Source organism: Populus euphratica, unplaced genomic scaffold (assembly GCF_000495115.2).
Source record: "Populus euphratica unplaced genomic scaffold, PopEup_1.0 scaffold260.1, whole genome shotgun sequence".
In the NCBI taxonomy this organism is placed as follows: Eukaryota; Viridiplantae; Streptophyta; class Magnoliopsida; order Malpighiales; family Salicaceae; genus Populus; species Populus euphratica.
In genome coordinates this window covers 143,568-151,973 of record NW_011500142.1, presented here as the reverse complement: position 1 = coordinate 151,973, position 8,406 = coordinate 143,568, and the positions used below count along the sequence as shown (strand labels likewise).

The 8,406-nt window shown below is 30.9% G+C and overlaps 1 pseudogene; it reads right to left on the bottom strand.

Annotated features, from left to right (window-relative positions):
• Positions 1-1,769: 1,769 nt before the first annotated feature.
• On the bottom strand, positions 1,770-8,144 carry LOC105110680 (TMV resistance protein N-like; annotated as a pseudogene).
• Positions 8,145-8,406: the final 262 nt, after the last annotated feature.

The window sequence follows — 8,406 nt, the reverse complement described above, 5'->3', positions numbered from 1 at the left end:
TTATTTTCAAAGCACAACAAAGTAAATGACTACATTGGCCTTGAATTTAAATTGTTTTTAACTTGAATCAACGGTTTTTTTTTTTCTTTCCCTTATGTTATTTGGTGGGCACAACCCCACATTCACGATGGTGTTTTGATCTTCATGGTGGCTCATCCATTCTTAGGCAGCCCTTGCAACCAAAACAGCTTGAGTTTTCCGCTAGCTACCTTTTTTTTTTTTTTACTTCTTTCCTCTCCTCTCATCGATTTCAGTGCTATCCCTGTATATGTTTTTTCTTCTTTCCTCTCCCCTCATCGATTTCAGTGCTATCCCTGTATATTTTTAAAGCAATTTTTCATTTTTAAAATTGGTTTCTATTCTTTATATTCCTATTAGTTATATTTAATAATTCATAAAATTAAATTTTTCTTTTAATATAATCCTCATTTCATTTTTTTACATGCAAATTTGATTTTTATTTTATTATTATGATTTTTTTTTAATTATTTTCTTAATTGAATTATATTTTTGATTGCATCCCTCAATTTTTTATTTTATTTTATTTTATTTTTATGTTAGATTTAGTTTTTATTTTTTTATTTGCTATTTATTTTTTTCTTATTTAATTGAAATTTTCTTTTCCAATTCCATACCTTGATATATTATTAATCAAGATTTTATTAATTAAAATTTTAATTTCATAATTGTTTCAGTTTTTTTTATAGGATGGTTAGAACCTCAAGACTCGAATAATTAATTTTTTTTAATTTCATCCTTTTATAGGATTATCATGATTTTATATATCAGATCATGTGTTTCATATATTAACCCAGTTTAAATTGAGTCAATTTTATTTTTATGTTTAATTTATTATTGTTGTAATTTTTTATTATATTATTAAATTAACTAAGATTATTGAATTCAATAAAGCTAATAACCTAATTTTCTAATTTCTCTTACTTCTTTAAAAACTTTGATGCCGCCAAAGCATTTTATTTTTACATTGAAAAAACATTTAGTCCAACCTATTGCGTTGCGTGTGCCCCCCAATCTAGTGTCTACTATCAAAAATAGCATGCTAACAAGAGATGAGAAAGGAGAGTGGTGAGATTGTTGACTAGCATGCCTGGGGATGGGAAAAAAAAAGAAAGAAAAAGAAGGAGCTCGTTTGCATTTTTATGAGAGCTTTCAGATTCCCATACTTTGAGTGGCTAATTTGCTAGCTCTCAATCTCATTTGATGAACTCGATGGTCTTTGCGGATAAAAATAAAAATCATGATACAGATTTGAGAAAGATCAGAGATACAATTGTAAAATCCTACAAGTTATTTGAGAGATACAATTGTAAAATCCTACAAGTTATTTGAGAGATACAATTGTAAAATCCTACAAGTTATTTGTGTATGCTTTCCGGTCAAACAATTGGTTGTGATATATATTTCATTTATTAATAAAAACTCTCTTCGCCTTTCATATTTATAGGATTTTAATTAATAAATTTAAAGTAAAGTTAAAATTCTTGAAATAAAAATTACATGAAAAATTATAAAATTATTATAATTAAAAAGTTTCTAATAAATTTGATTTTTTTTTTTTTGATAAGCAAAATAAATAAAGCCTGGAAAATGCAGAAACAGCAACCCAACAAGTCCAATGATCTTGTACGCTTGCCTTATCATCATAACTCAAAAGTAATCCAGATCTATTTATCACGATAGTTTATAATAAATTCAACACGTAGGTAACATCCATGCATACATACATACATACATACATACATATACATACACACATGATCATTACCCTTCTTCTTCTTCTTCTTCCTTGAATGACTGTGACATATTCCTCAATCCAGCCACAACTAAGATAGCAAACATGGAGCATTTCAGATAACATCAACACAGCCAGCAAGCAGAGAAGTTGTCTCCCAGTACGTAACCAAGTCCTGTCTAGCATCCTCAGAGCCTTATGTAAGACCTTACATGTGAATTAAAAATTCAATTCTCGTGGAAGACAAGACCTTCAAAATTCTGCATTTTCACCATAGGTGCAAGCATTAGATCAACTAGAAGTATAAATGGATGCAGTCAGCGACTAACTTGTTAAAAATAAATCGGGGAAAACCATATTATACTACTTTCATTCGAGAAGTCCTTGTAGACTTGAACTTACAATACTGTAAACACAAATATTTATATTAGTTGAGATAATTCAAGGGACTTGAAAATATATACGTCTCTAATAGTTATGTATATATTTCTACAAGACACTTTAGATAAATACTTCAAAATTAATTCCAATATTCTTCTAATTCCAATATTTATACTAGTTTAGATAATTCAAGAGACTCAAAAGATAAATATATCTTTAATAATTACATGCATAGATAAAATATACTTTCAATAAAAACTTCAAAATTAATTCCATCATAACTTACATTACATTGCATGTCTGCTGAACTTTTTGATCATTCATTCCCTCCAATATCGTGCACTTTGTCTTTCAACTTCAACAAACTTGGTTATCTTCTTCATATGAATTGAAAAAATTGGCCAGCTTTTGTGATACAGATTGTTGACTTTCATCCAACGATTCTTCATTTCCATCATAATCATCGTCGTCCTCAAAAACCAGGAGAATTCCGCTCTTCTTCAGCTCAATTCCTTCAATCACCGGTGGATTTCTCTTTCTTACCTGTATCTTACAGCCATCTTTCAACATTGAAACCAAAGGTTGGATATTTGAATATCGACACATGTGAATTTGATCCTCATTAATCTTTGGTATTCCCCGTAAGTATAATGTGGTGCTGTGGATTGGTATATTCTGATCAATTACAAAGGCCTGAATATCTGGTATAAGTGGGGAATATCTCAAGTCCTCTGGTATCTCGCGGTCCAGAGAGACGACAACACTTACAATCACAGCTTTGATTGCACGATTTTTTTGCTCGGAAAAATGAACTACATTTTCTTTAGAAAACCAATCTGGGAATTTACTCCCAGGCATACTCAAGTTGCGAATATTCCTCAAGCAAACCTGCGATTAAAAAAAGAAGAGGCAAAACTTGTCAATCACTCTAAAACATGCACGTATAGCGGTATAGGTACAAGATAGAGAACCTTGGATAGTCTTCTCTTCACTGTCAAGGAGCATGCCTTGCAACTGCTCATGTATAATCGTTTTAGGAATTTCAAGCATTCGATGCCAGGGATGTCCACCACTTTCTCGCAATTTGTGAAGAAAACAAGTCAAGGATTAAACCTTGCACATTTCTTGTTCCCTGTTTACAGAACCACAATTATGAAAGTGGAAATCATGTTGTAATGTAACGAAAAAGTAGAAGCAATCTAGCAAACCATTAAGGTTGATAACATATGACCGTGGACAATTAAAAAAACACCTTCCTTATGTCCCTCAATAAAATTTGTGAAGAAATCACATTAAGGGTTGCATTCAGCATCAAGGGCAGCTGCAATTCTATTAAATTTAGTTTCCACCTCACGTTTTATAGGTAGAAACACAGATGCATGCTCATCTTTCATAAGATTCTTCATGCATGCCCATGAATCACACTAGATATGTGATTCATGGGCATAGCAATATATATATATATATATATATAGACACTTACTAATATAAACAATGACTGATATAGAACAACATTCGTCGCTACTACAAAAACACAGTATAGAACTACTTAGTGGTGTACAAGACTGTCAATAGCAGTAAATTTTCAAGAAATTATGATTTTCACCTTCTTGTGCTTCAGCATTGTCATGATATCGCCGCGATCCCATAGCCTACTACGCATACCAGGATCTAAAAGGTTTTCATATCGAACAATTTGTCTTCCCATGTCTCTAAGTTGATCATGCATCCATAATTCGTAATCTCCACCAATTTTAATGAGACATCTTACTGTCAGAACTGTGATTGCTGTCTCAGCCCTAAAGCCACAACCATTCAAAATATCAATAGCCTCCTCTCTCTTCATCCTCATTTTAATAAACAAGCAAGCAATGTCAAGGAATACACACTTCTCTTCATCATCCAATCCATCAAAACTTATACGTAAGACATCCTGGAGATTATGATGTCGAATTTGTCGCAATTTTTTCAGGACATCTTCCCATTTCTTTATCCCTCTCTCATTAAACAAAGTAGAGCCAAACACTTCCAATGCCAGAGGAAGTCCTCCTGTGAGAGATACAATCTCCTTCGATATATTTAGATACTCTTCTGTGGGGTTATCTCTTCTTAGTGCGTGATAACTAAAAAGTTGTAAGGCTTCCGAGGAACCTAACTCTCTAACCTCGTAAAACTCGTTCACAAGATGTTCAACAAGAACATCTCTGTTTCTTGTGGTAACAATAACTCTACTTCCTTCACCAAACCAATCTCTCTTTCCTGCTAATACATTCAGCTTGTTTACATCATCCACATCATCTAAAACAACCAGCACCCGCTTCTCATGACACAGCTCCTTAATTACAGCAATACCATCATTAATATCATTTACAGGAGGCCTGTCTGGGAAAAGATCACCAAGAAGCTTGTTCTGCAGCGATACTAAACCACCATCTTCTTCAGAAATATCTTTAATGTTTGAGACGAAACTGCGACTTTCAAAATGACCAACAAGTTTATTGAAGAGAGCTGCGGCAAGAGTTGTTTTACCAATCCCGCCCATTCCATAAAGTCCAAGAACTTTTACGCGATTTGATTTATCATCTGTGAACCTCGTCTTCAACTTTTCTAAGCGGGAATCCAGTCCAACCGTATAAGTAGCAATACCTACCGGGGTTTTTCTCAATTCTTGCGAAACCCTATTGACCAATCGCCGAATCAAATGATCTTCTCCGCTGTAACAAGCAAACACAATGATAAAACATTAGTAAGGTTAGCTATGTTTTTTTAATAAAAATGAGGTGAGAACTTTACATAAGTGCTATGATAGTAATCCCAACGAGTTGCCGTATAGGCTTTTGAAAACTGCATGTCTGAAGGCTTCTTTTAGCGTGTAATGAGCACCTAAAGCTGTAACAGACTTCTGGCTACTTGGAACTTCTTCGTATAGGCTTTGCCATTTTAGTTTCTTTTGATAGTGAAATGACTTGATTCCAAACACACACACACACACACACAGAGCTGGCTAATTTGCAAATTTCAGAATTTCTGAGATGATAGTAGCTTAATTTCAAAGTTTGCTTTATATGCAAGTCAATTTAACTAAGTAAAAAATCAAGCCAGTTCGTATAAATTTCATCAACTTCTCAAAAAAACTTCAGTAACAAAATCCAGAACAGCTGCGTTACAATTTCAAATCCCAAAAGTGCTTTTTTGTTAAAAAAAAAAAAAGATGATGAAGAAGAAGAAACCCACATAATTGCAGCATTGTAGGAAAAACAAGGGAATTCTTAAAAGAAATAGAAGAAGAGGAGGAGGGATCATGTACAAACTAAAAAATCAGACTTCTAGAAGAACCATGGACATCATTGAACCCAAAAATGGTTGCTTAATGCTACGTGGCATCATATAATACAAGTATATTTTCACGCTTTAACTCAGTGAATATTTGTTTTTGTGATTAAACTTACTTTTTAAAATGGTTTTTAAACTATTTTTTATTTAAAAGGATATTAAATTAATATTTTTTAAGTATTTTTTAATGATTTTAATATGCTGATATTAAAAATATATTTAAACATAAAAATTATTATTTTAATATATTTTTGATTGAGAAATGTCTTTAAAAATACATTAAATTGCATTACCAATCAAACTTAATACAAAATGCAATCTGGCATGCCAGTCATTCCAACTGTTGTTGATTAGATGCGAATTTAAATAATGGCCATGACAATGGGCCTTCGGGGTTTAAAAACTTATCCCTATAAAAGCTTCCGACCATATGTGTAAAGTCAGTTAAAAACGTATCCTACGCTTGATATTGTCAGTTAAAAACATAAAAACATATCCTACGTTCGATGTTTTCAGTTAAAAATATATTCTGAGGTAGTTTTTAAAAGTGTTAAAGTATATCAAGATATTTTTTTAGATTTTTTATTTATTTTTCATACCATTATATTAACATTATTAAAAAACACTAAAATACATTCTGAGTCAGTGAAAGTTAAACATGCCTATTAAAAAACAACAAAACACTATTAGAACATCTCATCAAGTCATTGCCTGTATAAGTAAAATTGAGAGTACTTCCCTTAATCCATTAAGCAAGACAGTGGAAAGTAGAATCATAATTGTGAGATCAATTTATAGTTTGATCCTTGAATAAGAGTTTGTTTTGGGCTATCTAAATACTCTAAGAAATCCCAACACGCAACATGAAAATAGCCCTCCATTGAAACTTTCCAATCACCGTACTATACAATTCTTGCAAGAGAGTGTCAATTGAATTCAACATATAACCCTGGTAACCAAGCCATCTCATGAAATGGATCCAAAATCTCCGGGTTTCATAATAATAAAAGAATAAATTTATTAACAAAACTCTAATACTATATCATAAAACTATTTTAATTTAATACTTTCAGTTAATTCTCAATTAAAATTTTAATATATAATTTATATTATTTTATAAAATAATATATCTATAAAGGAGGCAATTTATTAAAAACTATATTAAATTATGAAATAGACAACTAGTGTTCTAGCATTCAAGTATTTTCATGGAATATTTTATGGTTGTCATGGATAATAATATAAAGACCCATAAAAGTTAATTTTTTAAAAATGTAATAAAACACCGAGTGACAACAATGTAAATGGATTTATATTCACTGTAAGACTGAACCTGCTACATAGATAAGATTTTAGAGGACAAATGTCAAGGGAGAAAGATTTATAGGTGAAATGTTGACTGTCAAAAATATTTAGATAATATTGTTTTTGTATTTTAAAAATAATTTTAAAAAAAATAAAAAAACATTTAATTTTTTATTTATTTTAAATTAATATATTTTTAATGTTTTCCAATCATTTTAATGTCTTAATATTAAAAATAATTTTTAAAATATAAAAAATTTATTAATATATATTTTTACACAAAAATTTATTTAAAAAATAATTATAACTATACTAACAATCAAGCAAGTTCTTAAAAACAGAGAGTTTAAAATGATGGATAAAAATTGAAACTATTGCGGGTAGATCCTAATAAATATTAAATAAAAGTATAAATTAAATAGAATTATAACAATAAAAATTTATGGTATATAATATAAGTGGATGAAAAAACAAAAATAAAATAGTGCTAAAATAAATAAATAAAAACAAAAAAACACATAAACCCAAACATTTATCCTCTCAAGATAAAAACAGAAAAAAACATAAACCCAAACATTTATCCTCTCAAGATTTCTTTACACCTCCCCCTCTAGACTAGCATTTAAACCCAGTTTTTGGGTCCAATGTTCACCTCCATGAAATATATCCTAACATTTTTCAAAGTTCAATTATATTTCAAAAATTCAATATCCCAAGGGAAAGACTTGGTGTTAATTGTACTTATAAATAATTAAAAATTCAATTAACATCACCTGTTGTCAAAAACGAAACCAGAAATGCCACCAACTTTATTCATTGCTGCTCTCCACTTCACCACGTTATCATCTCCAAACCTCTTGGAATGACTCCCAAAATCTTGCTCGAAAGGACCCTTCTGTCTTCTGACATTAGATGGGTCAACTTGGTAGAAAACTGGCAGGATCAGCCTCCTCAGCTCGCATATTCTTGCCAGCTCCTCGAGACACCAATGAGAATTGGCATACCTTGGCGAAAGAATAATGATCGATGAGGCTGAATCTTGAATTGCCTCCATTAAAGTTGGAGCAATCTCATCTCCCTGAGTCATTCCAGAGTCATCTAAGAAGACCCTGATGCCTTTTTCAATTAAAGACTCGTAGAGATGTTTGGTGAAGCTTTTCCGGGTGTCTTCTCCGCGAAAACTTAAGAACACATCCCAGTGGAGCCTCAGCGCTGCCGGAGACGATGAAACTATCAGGCCGTTGGACATTGTTATTTGGTGATATTGTGGGTTGCTTTTCCGTTCGGTTCTTGTTTGGAGGTTTTCTAGAGCAATGTAAAATCCCGTCCTACAGTACAGGCATTATTGAGAAGTAACTTAAAGAGAAAAGGTGTCGGTTTACAATTTTTCTTCTATTAAGTATTTTTTTTTTTTTTTTGAGTTTTGATTCGTAGAAGCTGAATGAAGCATTTTTGTTTGTTTTTCTTTTCTAAAATTATTTAAAAAAATTAAAGATTTTTATTTTTTTTCTTAGTTTTAAATTAATAATTTTTTTATTTTTTATATTTTTTTGATATATTAATATTGAAAATAATTTTTTAAAAATAAATAAATATTATTTTAAAATATTTTAAAATAAAAAATACTTTTAAAA